Source organism: Vanessa tameamea, chromosome 19 (assembly GCF_037043105.1).
Source record: "Vanessa tameamea isolate UH-Manoa-2023 chromosome 19, ilVanTame1 primary haplotype, whole genome shotgun sequence".
NCBI lineage: Eukaryota > Metazoa > Arthropoda > Insecta > Lepidoptera > Nymphalidae > Vanessa > Vanessa tameamea.
In genome coordinates, this window is record NC_087327.1 from 8,970,889 (window position 1) to 8,988,768 (window position 17,880).

The following is a 17,880-nucleotide window of genomic DNA, read 5'->3' on the forward strand; positions in this document are numbered from 1 at the left end:
TACATGTCCCACAAATAAAATTGCGTCCTCTAGAAAATGTTCAGTCAATGTAACATTTCAATGGACTATTCCTGTGAACTGTCGAAAGATTGTGAATCGTAACTGCTTACAATTAACGCATAACTTTTCGGTAAATTTTAATCTACCGAACCTAATTATAGTTAAAGTTATATAAATTCTAACCCAGTGATTCCCAAAGTGGTCCAGGTGCCCCCAGGGGTCCACGGGAGACTTGCGTAGACGTAGGCGTGAATAAATCTACTTTTGATAGTAAAGAGCAAAAATGTAAGCATAGTTTTTATAGTTGAGTATACAGTTTGAGAGAATCACTAACAAATTCATAGATTTTAATAAGATTAGATTTAATTATATATAAAAAGAAAAAACTTAAATAGTTGCACAAGTTTAAATTAAGTTTAATACTTACATATTTCTATATATGTAAATTATATATATTAAGAACGAATCTCATGGTTATTTTATATATATATAATGTATAAAAAACGTAAGATATTATAATGGATTAAAGAAGTTAAAATTATGTCAATCTTTGCTTTTCCAAGGTTTTATAACATGTTAAGGGTTTTTTTTTTAATCTCGCTGGAAAAACGCGTTTCGCGTTTCCCCCACGTGGAAGTACACCGGAATATCCACTAAATAATCAGCGCTACCCTCTCCGTATCTTCGGCGGGCGCCACGGGATCGCATGCTACCTTGATGCTCTGACGGTCGGCCCTCCCAAACCAAAGCCAGGTAAATTTTTTAAAAACCGAAGTTATGTTACCTTTGTAAATGGTCTAATTGACATTTCAAATTTTTTACCAGCAACACTCTTAGGATCTGTAACTACTATTTTTTATACAAAAAACATAACGTTATAATAATTAGGGTGAAATTGAATTTCATAAGAAAAACTCTGCATGCATGATCGCCGGAACACTGCTTGCATCCGAGCGCGTCTTGCGCTTAAGACGCTGCACTTAGCTATTACAAAATTGCGAGAAAACCCACCGAAGATCACAGATAAAAGATCTTAAAATGTTCATCAATACTTCGATCCAATCCATGGCTTCGTTTATTTATTATGATTACTCTAAACGCCCCAAACAGTTTACTAGCACGATCCAGACTTAGACTCTCGTTGACTTTTATAGCAGTTTTTACACCCGCGAATACCGACTCGGATTCCGTCTGAACGAAGTTTACCAAATTTATTTTGCAACTCCGTAAAACCATTCAACAATATCCGTCTTTATGACAATTGAATAAGGTCTGTTATTCAGGACTTGTTGTTGCAGGAGTTGAGATTAAATTTGTTTCGTCGACGAGTTGATTACAGTAATGTTCAAAGGTAAAATGTGGGGGGTGTTTTCTTTGGCGGTTTGCGAGAGGATAGACGATATGTGAAGTCGGTAAGCGTTCTAACAAATTAACTCTCCGTATACTAGGTTTAGTTGGAGATAGTTGGCCGCGTCTATAGAGAGATACTTTTGTATTTTGTAACATCTTGGGTTATACAGTTATACGAAATAAGAATAAATCTATTATGGGTACATCCTCAATACAACTGATTGGTGAATAGGCAAATAAGTTATCTGATGGTTATGATAAGTTATGATCACTACTGCCCGCAGACATTCTCGCTTTAAGAGATAATAACACTTTATTTCCTTTAAGTCGTTTTCCTTCCGTAAGTCGTCATTGATGTTTTAAAAATATTAACCATTGCGCCACTAACCTTAAGAACTAAGAAGAATTCCCTCGAACCTGTAATCACACTGGCTCTCTCCTTCAAACTGAAATACTACATTACACAGTAATAGTGTTTATTTCCTTTAATAGGTATACTCTGTGCGTGTAGGATACAGTGGCATTTAGTTTTACATCCATGTGGGTATATTACATGCTAGAGAAAAATACACTTCGACATTATTTGACCGATTACATCAGTTTATATGCTGATTCTTGTGAGAAATGGTATATATACAACAGACAGGACAACTGCCAGGCAGAGGTTATCCAGAAGTTTTCAACTTGGTCTGGATTTCAAACCAAATCCGAAACTATGGGGAATAGCAAAAATCTCATTTGTGTCTCAGGTCTTTAATGCAGTTTTAATTTCCAAACTGCACCATTGGATTTATATACACAGTATACAGCATTACATACTGTATTAAACCATTCGATAGTGTGTGTGTTGCAAATAAGTATGAAATTCTGAGAAGTATGACAAATTAAAGGAATCATTAATTTCAGTGTCATATGTCTTTGGTTCATACATTACTCGCATATAGTTAAAAATGGTGCTTTATTTATTTAAAGATACACGCTCATGTTCTAATTATTTTTTTTAAATATCCCTTTGTGGTTAAGGCCACAGTAAAATTAAAAAAAATCGGGCCCAAAACTGCTCTGAGTATTTTTTTCTATTCGTCATAGTTTCGGACTTGTTCTGAAATCGATTACACTTATATTTATGAAATCGGATACAATAACAGAATATGTATTCGTTAAATATATTATGGCGGCGCGTTGATAATTTCACTGGGAGATGAGTATTAATGATAGTTTGCCATTTTTAATGGCGTTCGTGTTATTTGTGATCAATTGTTTGTATCCGGTCTGATAACCATTGTGATTTTTGTGAGAACAAATTGTTTTTTTGTAATTTATTTTAAGAGCGGGTTGTCCCGAACAAGGTTCAGTATCATAAAAGGTGCTGACAGCTGATTCATTCAACTTGTCACCGTCGCACGAGGCAGACACTTTTAACCTATTGGGTCTCAATCCAAGTCAATCAACCTATCCGTAATATACTTTGTGTACTGGGAAATTAAATAACAGTGTACTGAAGAATTACAACGTATCTTTATTTCTGATATTCCGCCATTTTAAAGGCCCGTCTGATGATCCAACATATATAATATTAATGTAACTGCATGAATAATAAATAACAGTAACTCAGTTTCATCATTTCAAGAATGAACTGCCCAGATAGCACGTGATGACGGGATACTACTGCATAATATGGTAACAACAAAATTGTACGGCTATATTATTTTTTTTGTTATGGCTGTAACCACACGTTTTTGTATATGGCAATAGAAATGTCAAGAGTTATATCTACCAATGGAATTATCAGCAACATTTGTGGCAAATTCGTCTCCGTAATGAGAGAGGTCTATGCCAATATAGTTTTATATAATAAATAAAATATGAACTTTTTGAAAAGTGGAATTAAGCCCGTAAGTTGTTAAAGTGCATTACAAAATTAAACCGCCACTATGCATTAAATTGGAGATGGAACTACTCCCGCGCGGAATATTTTCAGAATTGAAACATTTTTAATGGGTCAGCTCCAGGTAGTTTCTGCTCTCCTAGTACTTGTAAATCAAGAACTTTTGTCATAACTGAGAATTATAAAGTCCCCCCCCCCCTCTATTTGTTACACTAGTCACACAAATTCACTCACGTTAAATTACTTTGTCATTTTATGGCACAGTTTTCGGAAATTTCATCCAAGAGCTACGATGAGCTCTTAACTATTTATAGAACGTTTTCCTGTACTGTTATATATGTATATATGTTACTGTAAAAGCTCGAACTACGGTAAATCTTAAGATTTTCCAGTAAAACCTAATATTTATCGATTAGGAATCGTTAATGTCCATAAAACTTTGGGATTCGAACTTTTACCATCATTCACTTGGTAAACCTTAGGATTTACATGTTAGGTTAGGTTGGAATGGTAAAAGTCCGAAGAAGTCGTCCCTTTATAATAAATACATACATTTACCAACTCATGTTTGTAAATCTTAGGTTTTGCTGGAAAATCTTAAGATTTACTTTAGTTCGAGCTTGTACAGTAACATATACAGTATTGTACTATTAACTAGCTGTTGTCCAGTATGTACATCTTTCATCGGCCAACGATGTTTCAAAGCATAGAATTCAAATAAAAGTGAGCATTATTTTTTATATATTACTTTATGTATTAGAGCACCAACATGAATGGGCAACCTAATCGTAAGTCGTCTTTGATTTTTTTTTTTTATGGCTTTTGTTGCCGGAAGAGCGTATGGGCCACCTGATGGTAAGTGGTCACCACCGCCCATAGACAAAGGCGCAATATTAACCATTCCTTACATCACCTATGCGCCACCAACCCTGGGAACAAAGATGTTATGTCCCTTGTGCCTGTGATTACACTGGCTCACTCACCCTTCTAACCGGAACACAACAATACAGAGTACTGTTATTTGGCGGTAGAATATCTGATGAGTGGGTGATACCTACCCAGACGGGCTTGCACAAAGCCCTACCACCAAGTAAATTTAAAAATATTAACCATTGCGCCACTAACCTTAAGAACTAAGAAGAAGTCCCTAGAACCTGTAATCACACTGGCTCTCTCCTTCAAACTGAAACACTATATTACTAAGTAATAGTGTTTAGCTGTATAATAAGCAAAGAGTGGGTGATTCCTATCTAGACAGGCTTGCAAGCCCAAAAACCAACTAACACAGTATGATTATCATTTTTTCGTTAAGAATACATATAAAGAATTTCACTGTCAAAAAAGGCAAAGGCTAAACAGAAATACTTCGTATTGTTGTGTTCCAGCTTTGTGAGTGAGCCAGTGTAACTAGAGACACAAGGGATATAACATCTTTGTTCCTAAGGTTGGTGGCAATGTAAGAAATGATTAATATTCTTACAGCACTATTGTCAATGGTGTCTATGGGCGGTGGTGATCGTTTACCATCAGGTGGCACATTTGCATTTCCGCCTACCCATATTATAAAAAAATAAATAAATGAGAACAACATAATTACATACAGTGTAAGCTTGTTGGCAGATAAGTAGGTATTCCATTAACGTTAAAAGGTATCGTTGCAACTGTAGCTATCTATTATAAAATATATTGTGACCTTAATTTTTTCATAGTAGATGACGATTTCATGGATATGAGTCATAATAGATGTTTTAACAATATCCTTGACATTTGGTACACAAATGATACGACAACGTACGTCTGCCGGGCTTTACGACTAAAGAAACGATAACGCGACTTCTCAGTATCCGAGACGAGAATATTCATTGTAGGGATCTTAAATATACTTTCAATTTATCTCACCAAATAGGTACATTCGAATAATGTTATTGAGCGCAATTTTGCAATCTTGAAAAAGTATTTTTAAGCGTGTATGGTAGACTTGTTTTATTTATGATTGCAAAGCTCAAAGGAGATAAATCGTTGTATAATTTAAAATGACAACTTATAATAATTATCTTAAGACTGCAAGAACACTATCCAAATAAATAGAAGCACAAGGCCACTTGATGTTAAATGATCAAATCTATATCTATTTATAGATATTGGCATAAATAAATCTACATATATCTGCGTATATAAGTCCGCCACGTCAAAAATGAGATCTAAGATGCTATCTTTATGTCTCTAATAACATTTTCTGGGAAACGAAAATAATCGGTAAGTATTACGAGTATAAACTGTTAGTTAGGTTCGACTGAATATAAAAAGTAAAGAAACAGCCTGTTAATGTTCTAAGCAGTTGTTCTTCTCCTTTGGAGGAGAATGATTGAAGCACCTTCCTCAACTCTCGTCCAGTGGGGGTCAGTGGATACACATGTAGCTGATTTTTATCGGACACATGGACCTTTCTATACGGTTTTTTTCACCGTCGAGCGCTAGATGAATTATAAACCCCGGACTTAAAATCCGCAATTTACAGTTAACATTCACGTATTCGAACCACTGGACTCTTCTCGGTATGATGTAATTCACAGGCAAAACTTGGTCCAAAATTTTACAAGTACCAGCGAAAATCCAATCAGCTTCGAGAATTATCGTTGTCGTTGTTAATTTTGGGGCGTTTTAACTTCTAATTATTTGCTTCGTGTTTGCTACCCAAGAGCAAGTCGTAGTTTTGGATTTTCGTATTAATATGAAAAGCATTGTTAAGTAATAGATGTTGTAGTTAAAATTATGGTTGCTTATTACAATCGTTGCAATTCCTGTGCCTAGCTCTGAAGATTTTTTGGCAGCGAGAGTTAAATCATGGAATATAAATTCTGGTAACACGAAATCATGGTGATTTCAAGCATAGTGTACTACTGTATAATTTACATGCAGCTGCGTGCCTCAGACGCTTATAAAAATATTATCCTTTTGATAAATTACGCTACGCAAAATATTTTGGTATATGTCCCATGTATAAATACATATTTAGTATAAAGTCGTTATTTTAATATTACAAACAGACACTCCAATTTTATCATATGTATATATAGATAAGTCCTGATCAATCGATTAAATGAACTAGTAAAAGTAACAATAAAGTCGTAAAAATAAAAATTGCTCCACAATTGATAATTTTAAAATAAAAATACAATCTCTATATGTCAAACTTCTACTTTCTTCAAAATCTTTCAAACTAAACATTCAACTCTTCGATCTAATAAAACTCATTTCCATATTTGATTTTTTTTTCATCCAATGTTTTGTAAAAGTCCACATCAAAACTCATCGTTATTTCATAGATAATAAAATACGAAGTTGAGTCATAAGTCAATTATCAAAATTAATGGCAATTATTGGTTCAAAATATAAAGTAATTAATATTATAATATATTATAAGGAGAATTAGTGTGACTTTCCGAACGTCATGCGTCAAGCTGTCAGACGTCTTTTAAATTCATTCGCTTTTTGGCGGGAAGCAGCGCGATATACGGTCAGGCGTATCATTTTAAAACTGTTTTTGTAATAATATTAGCAAACCAGAAATTGATGAACAAAATATATAGTATTTTGTTATTAAGTAATTATTATTTTATATTCATGTAATAAATTTATTAAAGTAAATTTGTTTTGTTAATAATGTAATATTAGCTTACGATTCCAAGCGTCACGAAGCCATTAAAAAGCATGCTAGTTAAAGTTAAGACCGCCAACGGAATGTACATGCTAGTAGCAAGTAGGTTTTAATTATGTTCCTAAATATAACAAAGCAAATCCGTTCAGATGCACTCAGAGCGCACACCTTTCTACCCGCATCCGAGCTAATACGCTTGGAAATCAAACATTTGATGAAATTTATGCGTGAACGAAATGAGCATACTAATTACATGAAATGCTTTAACATACGCTACTTAGTAGTTAATGCTGAATAATGCCCAATAATGCTCAATGATGGCTCAGTGGTTAGAACGCGTGCATCTTAACCGATGATTTCGGGTTTAAACCCAGGCAAGCACCACTGAATTTTCATGTGATTAATTTGTGTTTATAATTCATCACGTTCTCGGTGGTGAAGGAAAACATCGTGAGGAAACCTGCATGTGTCTAATTTCAACGAAATTCCGCCACATGTGTATTCCACCAACCCGCATTGGAGCAGCGTGGTGGAATATGCTCTAAACCTTCTCAAAGGGAGAGGAGGCCTTATCCCAGGAGTGGGAAATTCACAGGCTGCTAATGTATGTATGTAATAGCACACACTGGTTATTAAAGAGCACTTATGTGATACTATAGAAGTACACAGGATTTATATAAGATCGAGAACCTCTCCTTTCCCATTCGTGACATTGATAGAGTACTTTGTGCATATCTAGTAATTTTTAACTAATTATTTAAATATATATATATATACATGTCGCAGCGTCAGATAATTAAATACTTTGATTGTAATCTCTTAGTTTTGAGATTTGATTTTGGATGGCCAGTGAAGTCAATCATTCTTTGTCACGTTAGAAAAACATAAAATGTCAGTTGTCAAGCAGGATAAGACAGATGTGGTGGCGGCCAATGAAATATTGTAAAAATCAATATACGATAATCCAGCTATCGATTTGTTGTATTATTTGTGAATATGTATGACGAAGATGATGACCCCGAACCAAACAATACTGCCGGCTCGGCGTTATATATATATATTTATGACACATTTGCATCATGAATATTTTGTCGATGTCATATTTTTATAATACAAAGCACTGAAATTGATTTGGTGGAATTTTGTTACATAGTAGTCGCCTGTGGCTTCGTTTACGTTTTAGGGGTTAAACGTCAAGTGTGAGGCATAAAAAAATGTCCTTTATCGGAGTTCGGAGTTCAAGCTAGGTTCATACCGAATTTCATCAAATATGATTCAATGGTTTGGTCATGAAAGAGCAACAAACAGACAGAGTTACTTTCGCATTTATAATATTAGTATGGATTATTAATTTAAAAAAAAAAAAAAAACAAATTTTTAGAACAACAAATATTGTCTTGAATGACATGAATTTAAATCAATTATGGTAAGTTTAAAAACTTACATTTTTAAGTCAACGAAAAATGAATAACATTTTCATTATTATATTTGCGCTCTCTCGAATATTCCGAGCGTAATTAGTTTGTTCTAAAAGAGTCCGATAATTAATGCGTCCTAACTAGTCGCCACCTTTTGTCGTCTACGAAAAACGACCTACAATGTTACTTAATGTTAGCTAGTGAGGTGAAGAATACAGTTACAGTCGTAGTGTTTACTTCTGAGACAATGGTAAGAATCATATTGATATTCCTTCCTCTAGTTAGAGGTAAAACAAAGGATCAAGACTAGTCCAAAGTTGGCTATTTCTAGGATTTCGTATTTAGAATTTCTTTGTATTATATGTATCAAAGTCGTTAACTTTATAATAATGTTTACAAATAATAATTTTATATATTGTATCCACTTATCCTCTTTATTATTTCGACTTAACTTTTTTTTTTTTTTTTTAATATTTCAATAATACATCAAGTACTTTAGTTTTTAACATCTGTAAAATTTACATTCCGAAACGATGGTAGCTTTAATTTAATTTGATCGTGTAAAAAAATGATTCATAAAAATGCTCACAAAAGCCTATTTGAACTATTCTTTGATTTTGATTTTACAAATGTAATGTAATATTTATAATTATATTATAAATATTACCTGGACAACTCATTCGCTTTGCTGGGTAAAAAGAGGGGGAAGGATCAACAGAATTCAAAATATGAGTATTCAATAACCATCAACGAAACGCTTCGTTTAGTCATAATAGTTTAGTAGTTTTAATAAGATGGACGCACAAAGCAAAAAAAAAAAATATATTAGATGAACTGATTTCAGTATTTCCAGGTTTTACATTATCTATATACCTCGTTATAACAGAATTGTATAGCAGTTTAGATCACAGGCAGGACTCCTAATGGGATATAGCTGATCCTGTTAGGAGCTTTAGTTGTTGGGAATTTAGCAAATATGATTTTTGACGTTTCAGACAACGTGTAAAGTTATTTTAGTACCATATACTATATACAGCCATCACTTGTGTCGTCATTTACAAGTCTGTGAAGTTTTCTCAAAAATATCGTTGTCTTTATACAAGAGGAGGTAAAAACGGTAAAAATAAGGGGATCAACGCCCTTTCTCGTGACGTTCTTTTGAATTGGTATATTGAGATAATCAGTTTAGTTATGATACATAAGAATCGAGCAAGTGATCCAGCCGTGAAGTAATACGTCTTCCTCGATGTTTTTTTCCATGCGTTTGTTCAAACATTTGACAGTAGCTGTCAAACTAATATCGAGATTGAAAAATTAATACAAATTTTTCATTTTGATGAGAATCAACAATTTTTATGCCAATAATATAAATTTTTAACAAAAACAGAAGAGAAAATTAAATAGTAATAAAATTCGAGCCCATTAAAAATTTCTTTCCGTTTTATTCCACTCTTAGGGGTTGAATTTTATTTTCAAATTTAATTGAAACCCAACGGGAAGTATACCCTTTCAAATAAAAAAAGAATCCAAATCAGTTAATAATGACGGAGTTCTGAAGTAACAAACATAAAAATGCAAACGAATTGACAAACTTATTTTTTTAGAAGTCGTTAAATAAAATAATAGACGTATAATAGAAGTTAGTGTTATGAGTTTAAGTTTCTTATAAAATCAAAGAAAACGTATATTTTCATGAGCGTATCACGTCAAATTCATAGTTACTGATTACTTAAACAAATCTTTAAATAAAAAAATGGCACCTATGCTTTTTGCGTAGATGTTATTAAGATACAATATTAATTCGATTCATAGTTTATGGTTTAATCAGGGTAAGTAAAATTAGCGCTCTGAAAGCAAATTTTACGACTTCAATAGAAAACCCTATTAATTATTTATGAGTGTTCGCAAGTAATTTATTTTATATATTAATTAATTTTATATTAAAATCTTTGGGAAGACTTCCGTTAATTGTGGTGAAAACTGAATTAAAATCTATTGTTTGGTTTGGAAGGAATAAGGCGTCTCCTTTGATGATATATATTTGACGACCTCCGTGGTCGAGGAGTGTGTACACCAGTTTTCATAGGTACGCCACTCCGAGGTCCCGGGTTCGATTCCCGGCCGAGTCGATGTAGAAAAAGTTCATTAGTTTTCTATATTGTCTTGGGTCTGGATGTTTGTGGTACCGTCGTTACTTCTGACTTTCCATAACACAAGTGCTTTAGCTACTTACATTGGGATCAGACTAATGTATGTGATGTTGTCCAATATTTACAATACCCTTGGGTATGTGTAAAAATATCTAATACTAGTCCACATACAGTTCTACCATTTACAGTAATACTAAATTTTAAAATATATTAACATTATTTAAAGATTGTATAAAAGTGTTACGTGACGTCATGTTTTTAAATGTTTGAATTGAAAACCTTATAAGCATATTAAAGTGTACAGTCTTTCAATTTGTTATTTGATTAAAATATAATAGGTTATTATATGCTGTAGTTCTAGTTTCGTTTAACATCGAAGAAAAAGTATATATTCGTGTATTCTTGATGGTAGGGCTTTGTTGCAAGCCCGTCTGGGTAGGTACCACTCTCTCATCCGATATTCTACCACTATGTTGAAATATTTAGTTAGTTGTTGTGTTAAGGTTTGAATAGTGAGTGAGCTTGTAACTACAGGTAGAAGGGACATAACATTTTAGTTCCCAAGGTTGATGACGCATGAAAATTAAAGGTTGAAATTTCGGTGGCGATGTAGGGAATGCTTAAAATATGTCTATGGGCAAAGCGACATACCATCTGGTGGCCTATTCGCCAGGCCACATAAATGCGCAAAAAAAAGAAAGTTTAATGTCTCACGTGTGACAAACATGGACATTCTTTTAGAAAAATCGACTTAAGCTGTGAACATGGTAATAAAAATGGGCGTCACGTTTAAAGTTCATAAAAGAGCAGAGAAAATAAGGTCAACGATAAAATTATGAGATATAAGTAAGGCAAATGAAATAGCGATAGATTTGATGCAGGATGTAAGAGAGAAAAGACAAATGGAATTTGATACCATAAAAAGAAAATGAAAAAACAAGAAGTGCAAACAATTTGGACATGAAGAGTAATTAATAGGACGTGACGGAAGCAGACTAAGTTCGGCAACCACGACACAAGAAACGCTCATCACTAAAACGGGATATCCGAACAAATACCCATTAAAACCCTTGCGATGGACTTCCTCGGCTATTATTGGATTAGCTGCGTTTCCATATTACATATCCGTAGGCTGTCGAGTGCGGTGCTGCGATTGTGGTTCAGCGGAGTCATAGAGCGATATATCTATACGAAGTCGAAAAAATATTTGCCTTGTATACAATTACAAATATTTAGTGAGTTGTTTTTCTATTAAGGAAGCAAATTTTAATTAAGCTTTCGTAAAAACGAATAAAAAGAAGACGGGTTTATTGTATTGATGATATCCGTCTAGATATGACCGTCTGGTACATACCGTAGTACACCTTTACAAAGGCGAACGTACCAATAAGAGATTTTCATTAGGAGATGCACTCTCGGCTTCGTCCACACTACTCCTACAAATTGTTCTCGTTGTCGTAGAAATGTTATATATTTGAATCAAATAAACGTATGGAATTTTGGGACTTTATGACATGCCGAGTTTATTACAATAGTACTCCTTATTAGGGCAATATATATATGTTTTAAATATTAACTCACATAACCTTAACACTTAAAAAATACTCAATCCAATTCTTGAGACCTCAAATTATCAAGGTTTGCCAGAACTTGGTTTTGCAAATGGAATGCATCCCAAAAATTCATAGCGCCATAAAATATTCGAGCCATACTTATTTCATTGACAATAAGCTCGTTATATATATATAGTATTTGCTTGATGATGGGAACCGAAGTTTTTCCGAAATGTCATCTCGATAATTTCTCGATAAATTAAATGTATCATTAAGAAATTTTATAGTAATAGGTAATTTCAACTATATATGAAGGAACGTTGACAAGGCGTAAGGTATTCGCTTTCCTGACGTTTAGGAAGTTTGATTTATAATGTAATGTTACTGGGTTTATGTTTAATCAGTGTCACGTTTAATTTAAATAACCGCAACATTTCCACGGCTGTGGAGAGATGCGTAAAATGTTAGAAGTAGCTAATCGTGACAGCGTTCTCAATAGTTTGTGGTAATTACATTTTTTCGTGTAATATTTTTTTGGAGTGAGGTTCACTCCAATAAAATAGTATTTTTCATGTAAATTAATGTGTTTCTTTTGCATTCTACCATTTATAATTTACTAGCTATTCCCCGCGGCTTTACGACACTCGTTTTTCAATATAATTAAGGACTATAATTAATTAATATTGTATTAACGCAAAAATAAATCGATTTTGACTTGGAGGTCCTGAAATTAACATGATCAAACAGATAAACTCTTCATTTTTATATTGAACTAATGTTACTTACTGCTAACTTACTGCTAATCCATACATATTTCCATTTTCGTTCAGATTAAACTGAAAATACGTTATAACGTTGCGAGCACTGACTAGCCAATCAGAAGCCAAGTATCAGAACTTCTCGTCGGTCAGCCAGTCAGCTTATGCATAGTGCGTACGAAAAATGCAGTTTATTTCTACGTTCACATAGGACTAGGACTGAAAGTAAGTCTGCTTAAAATCTGCTTTAGGTATGATCGTTCGCTTTGTGTACATGATTCCGAAATATATACTGTTGTGTCACGATATTGCTAAAAATACGAACGAAAAATTGGTATTAGATTTTGGTATTAGTTCATAAAATATAAATGCGTTTAGTTTCCGATGCTACCTGTAGTAAGGGCGTAAAGCGACGTGTTTTGTATTTTTTTCAGCCATTGTTCACGTTCGCTCAGCAAACACGTGGGCAAGAAAAAAGGATTAAATCGATCCAATTTGGCCTGATACTGGAGCTTGTGCATTTACTCGTACATTTTCGATGGTGTTTCATGCACGGCTGACGTCATGGAAACACACTTGTTCGCACTGTACTGAGCCCAGTCCAGGCAGATTTTCGATTTAAAAAAATTCGTTAATAAAACTTTTTTGAATACATCTTTATTTCTTGTTCCGTAATTGAATTCTGTTTTAGCAGAACTTTAAAAATCCAATACATCCTTTCTGCATAGTATACTTTTTTTAAATCTTATATATATACATATATATAACGTCAAACGTTAACGTCGTAAATATATAAGGTCACAGACTATTAATAATATTATAAAACTAGATGGTTTCCGCATGGGTTAAATTTATACAAAGTCCTAAAAAAAGTTTTAGGTAAGTGTCTAAGTCGCGAAAAGAGCTTCAGAGTTCTTGTGATGAATCTGTGGTATATATTGTTATATATTGTGTGGAAAGTGTGGAGTTAGTATTAGTTGAATTTCATGCATGTATAAAAAATCAGTAAATAAAATATTTTTGTCGGTTGTTCTCGGTAGAATCTTCATTCCGAAGAATCTATGATAGCTAGTTCATGGTAGAACCTTGTGCTGTCAATAATGTATTGAATTTAATTTATTTCAGCACTATACGTTTAATTTTGAAAAAAAAGCAAGCCTGATGCTACAGCCATAATACACGGATAAAAAAAAATTCGTGTATTTTTTGTATGTAGTTACATTTCTTTGCAGAAATTTTTATTGTAATTTTTTTAATAACTTTATAGAGTTCATGTCGGATGCGACACGGAAATCCTATGTTATTTTTTTTTTTTTTTATTTCAGTCGAAACATGACGTTGGCTATTCAAAGGGAAATCAATGCGTACGAATAGTTTTTGTATTCAATGGTCGGGATGCGTAGGTCTTTTTTTTGTGACGCTTGACCAGTTGGAATATATCATGTCGCTATGGTCTTTTTGCGAAGAGTTATGTCAAAATATAAATAACAGAATATATATTAAATATATAATATTATCCTACTAAGTTACGCCTTTTCATTGTTCTTATACGATGAAATATAATGTTGTCTCTAGTTTTTGGAACGAAGTTCTTTTACGCGGCTTATTGTAGTACTACACCAGCTGATATCAGCACGTAAATAAAGTGTCATGTTCGCTCTAGACGACGTTTATTTCAATTACAAATATTTTTTTGTTATTGTTTTAATTTACACGGGATTATTAATACCATTTTTTTTCATTGTCTCTATTATTTAATTCATAATATATAGCGAAACCTACTTCCTACCACCACCACCACCCTGGTGTCCCACGACAGTTCTTCTATTTTTAAATTAAGTATTTACTGAAAACTTATTTTAAACATAACTATGAGTACGTAGGGAACGAATTGAATGCTCATGAACTAGTATTTCAAGAAAGGGACGGAAGATAATTTCACGTAAACATTTTATTCCAACAAAAGGAAATATGACGTATTTGTTTCAACGACACGTACAAGGTGCTTACGATGGCATCAGAACTTAATAAATTACCGCATAGAACACAGAATTATATAAATGCTTAGCCATTTATTGATCGCGAAAATTTATTTCAATTAACCAAAATCACAGTCACCGGTAATACATCATACAACTAAAAGGTCGTAAGTACAGTATAAGTTACATATCAGGAAGTGTGTACGTAATTATTCGTCCCAATCCTGCATAGGGTCCTTGAAGCTGACTGCTTCAGACAACGTAATAAGGGATTATAATACAACTTGCAAATGCCCATATAAAACAGATACCATGGTGTTCGAGCAGCTGATTATAATTGAGGGTTTCGACATTTTTCCTGGTTCGACATTTTGCCATAACAATGAATGCAGAGGGACGAATGGAAGAGTAGCGTTTTATTACATTTTTTTGTTTTTTTTTTTAACATATTGCCAGTTTTAAATTAATAACGTTATTTATATAAGAATTATTAACATCAAAGCCTCTACTATATATAAATAAAAAATGAAAATGGTTTCTGTACTAGCAGCACTTCCCTGTTGAGTTGCAATTTCGAGCTACAAATTAATCAGTCTTTCTATCACCAGTGGAGGCAATCTACGCCTTAGACTCTAAGAGACCTGCGTTATTTACATTGTTAGGCCTAAACAGTGGTATTCTTGCAATTTTGAGAACGTATTTTTCTCCGAAACACAGAAATATAAGGTAATTATTGTACCCAATGATTAAATACGAGGTATTTGAAACTACAATTTTTTTTTGCAAAACATGGTTTATTTTTTCTATGGCAACCCTAACAGTTTAAAATCCCGCACTCACGCAACATGGCGGCTCTAAACAAAGGGACTGAAAAATAGCCCCATGCATGCATCGAGACGAAACGTGAAATTTTAATAAGGTGCGTTTGTGTACTTTGTTTTAAACCTCTTTGAACGCCATGTTTGCCTGGTACTTGCATGTGACATAATTGAAGTATAAAAAGTTATTACGTTATTCGGTTTGTTTTTTGTTACCATATTCTTAGTAACACTTAGTTTTAAAGGCGGCTTAGATTCTTATTTATATATCTAGATAGTGTCGCAAAAAATAACACACTAGCCATATTTGCTATCTTGGCGTGGGTAACAGCTACGTTTGACACTCATCAAACGTCATACTACTTGTACAAGTTTGTAGTTTGTTGTGTCATAGTGGCCAACAGTTGGATACAATTTTGTACGACGCTTTTTGTGAAAAGACATCGTCGCCACAATTCCGATGTAGTTTTTATTTATGTGTATGAAGACAAAACATATACTGAAATATACTGAACGTGAATTAAAAATGGCGTTAAAATATGATTAATTAAAATGTGAATACTTTCAATTGAAGAAGACGGCTTACAGATTAACATGTTTTAATCATGTATTTGTAATTTAAAGCTCATTCGTAACATTACAGTAAAGAAAATGAATGGAATAACTTACTAAGACTGTATAGCGCTGTTAGAAATATTAACAATTCCTTAGATAGCCAATGCCACCAAACTCGGAAGCTAAGTTGTCATTGTCCTCGTGTCTGTAGTTACACTGACTGACTCACATTTCAAACCGGAACACAACTATACAATACATAGCGGTAGAATATCGGATGAGTGGATGATACCTACCCCGACGGGCTTTTAACAAAGCCGTACCACCAAGAATACACGAAAATATACTCTTTTTTCGATGTTAAAGTAAACTATAGCTACAGCATATAATACTAACTTATAACATTTAAATCAAACAATAAATGTAACGATTGTACACTGTTATATGTTTATAAGGTTTCCAATACAAACATTTAAAAAATATGATGTCATTTCTAAATAATCTTTAAATAAATTTATCGTCAAAGAAAGCGCCTTACTACCAAATCGCACAATGCATTTTGATTCAGTTTTCACAACAATTAACTTCATTAAATTCTTCTAAGACGGTTTTAGTTTATAATATGCACCATTGCATTTACATTACATTAGCAGCCTGTAAATTTCCCACTGCTGGGCTAAGGCCTCCTCTCCCTTTGAGGAGAAGGTTTGGAGCATATGCCACCACGCTGCTCCAATGCGGGTTGGTGGAATACACATGTGGCAGAATTTCGTTGAAATTAGACACATGCAGGTTTCCTCACGATGTTTTCCTTCACCGCCGAGCACGAGATGAATTATAAACACAAATTAAGTACATGAAATTCAGTGGTGCTTGCCCGGGTTTGAACCCGAAATCATCGATTAAATGCACGCGTTCTAACCACTGGGCCATCTCGGCTCACTGGGCCATCTCGACTCCATATGCACAATATAGATAATATATCAAATTGCACAAATCCCAAACAACTAGTCCAAATTATAAACCGGCAATGTGGGCCACCGGCTTGGAAAAGAAAAAAGCGCAAAAAAACCCAACGGTTTGTTTCGTCTAGTTTTGCCATTATTTCTTCAGAGATTTCACCGAGCGGTGTTCTGTTTTAAAAAAATATCAGTTCTCTTTCAGGTACATATCATGAGTGTCTAGAGTTAATAAAATTAAATGACGACGATTGCAAATTTGGCTCAATGATCGTTCAAAGTACTTAAGGCCAGTAGAAGAATTATTCACACGTTCAGCCATAATGACCCTTCAAGACCCGAAGTGTTCGTGTTGAAGGCAATTCAGATGATAAAAATTTACTGGAAGGGTTTTAAAACTTACTAATAAAAGTTTTTTAGAAATATGAACTCTTTTAAGGTATATTTTATGACTTTGGATTAATAAATAAGATTATCCGCGTTATTTATTTACTAATAAAAAAATATGGGCTTGCTTTTATTGCCCGTTGTTGTATTTATTAAATGTACACGTTTTGATTGGTGGAAAAAGTGGCTACTGAATTTTATCGACGTTTCTTTTCAGTACCCGGGGTTAACCTTGTAAAATGACGATTTACAGGTGATTTTGCGTTTACTTTAATGAAATACTTCATTTGATTGAGCACCAAGCTTTGTACTTTGTCTGTATTTAATATATCTGTATTTAAAATTTAATTTTAGGAAAATATGCGATCAAATTAGCTACCTGATGTGTCACCATAAACACCGGCATA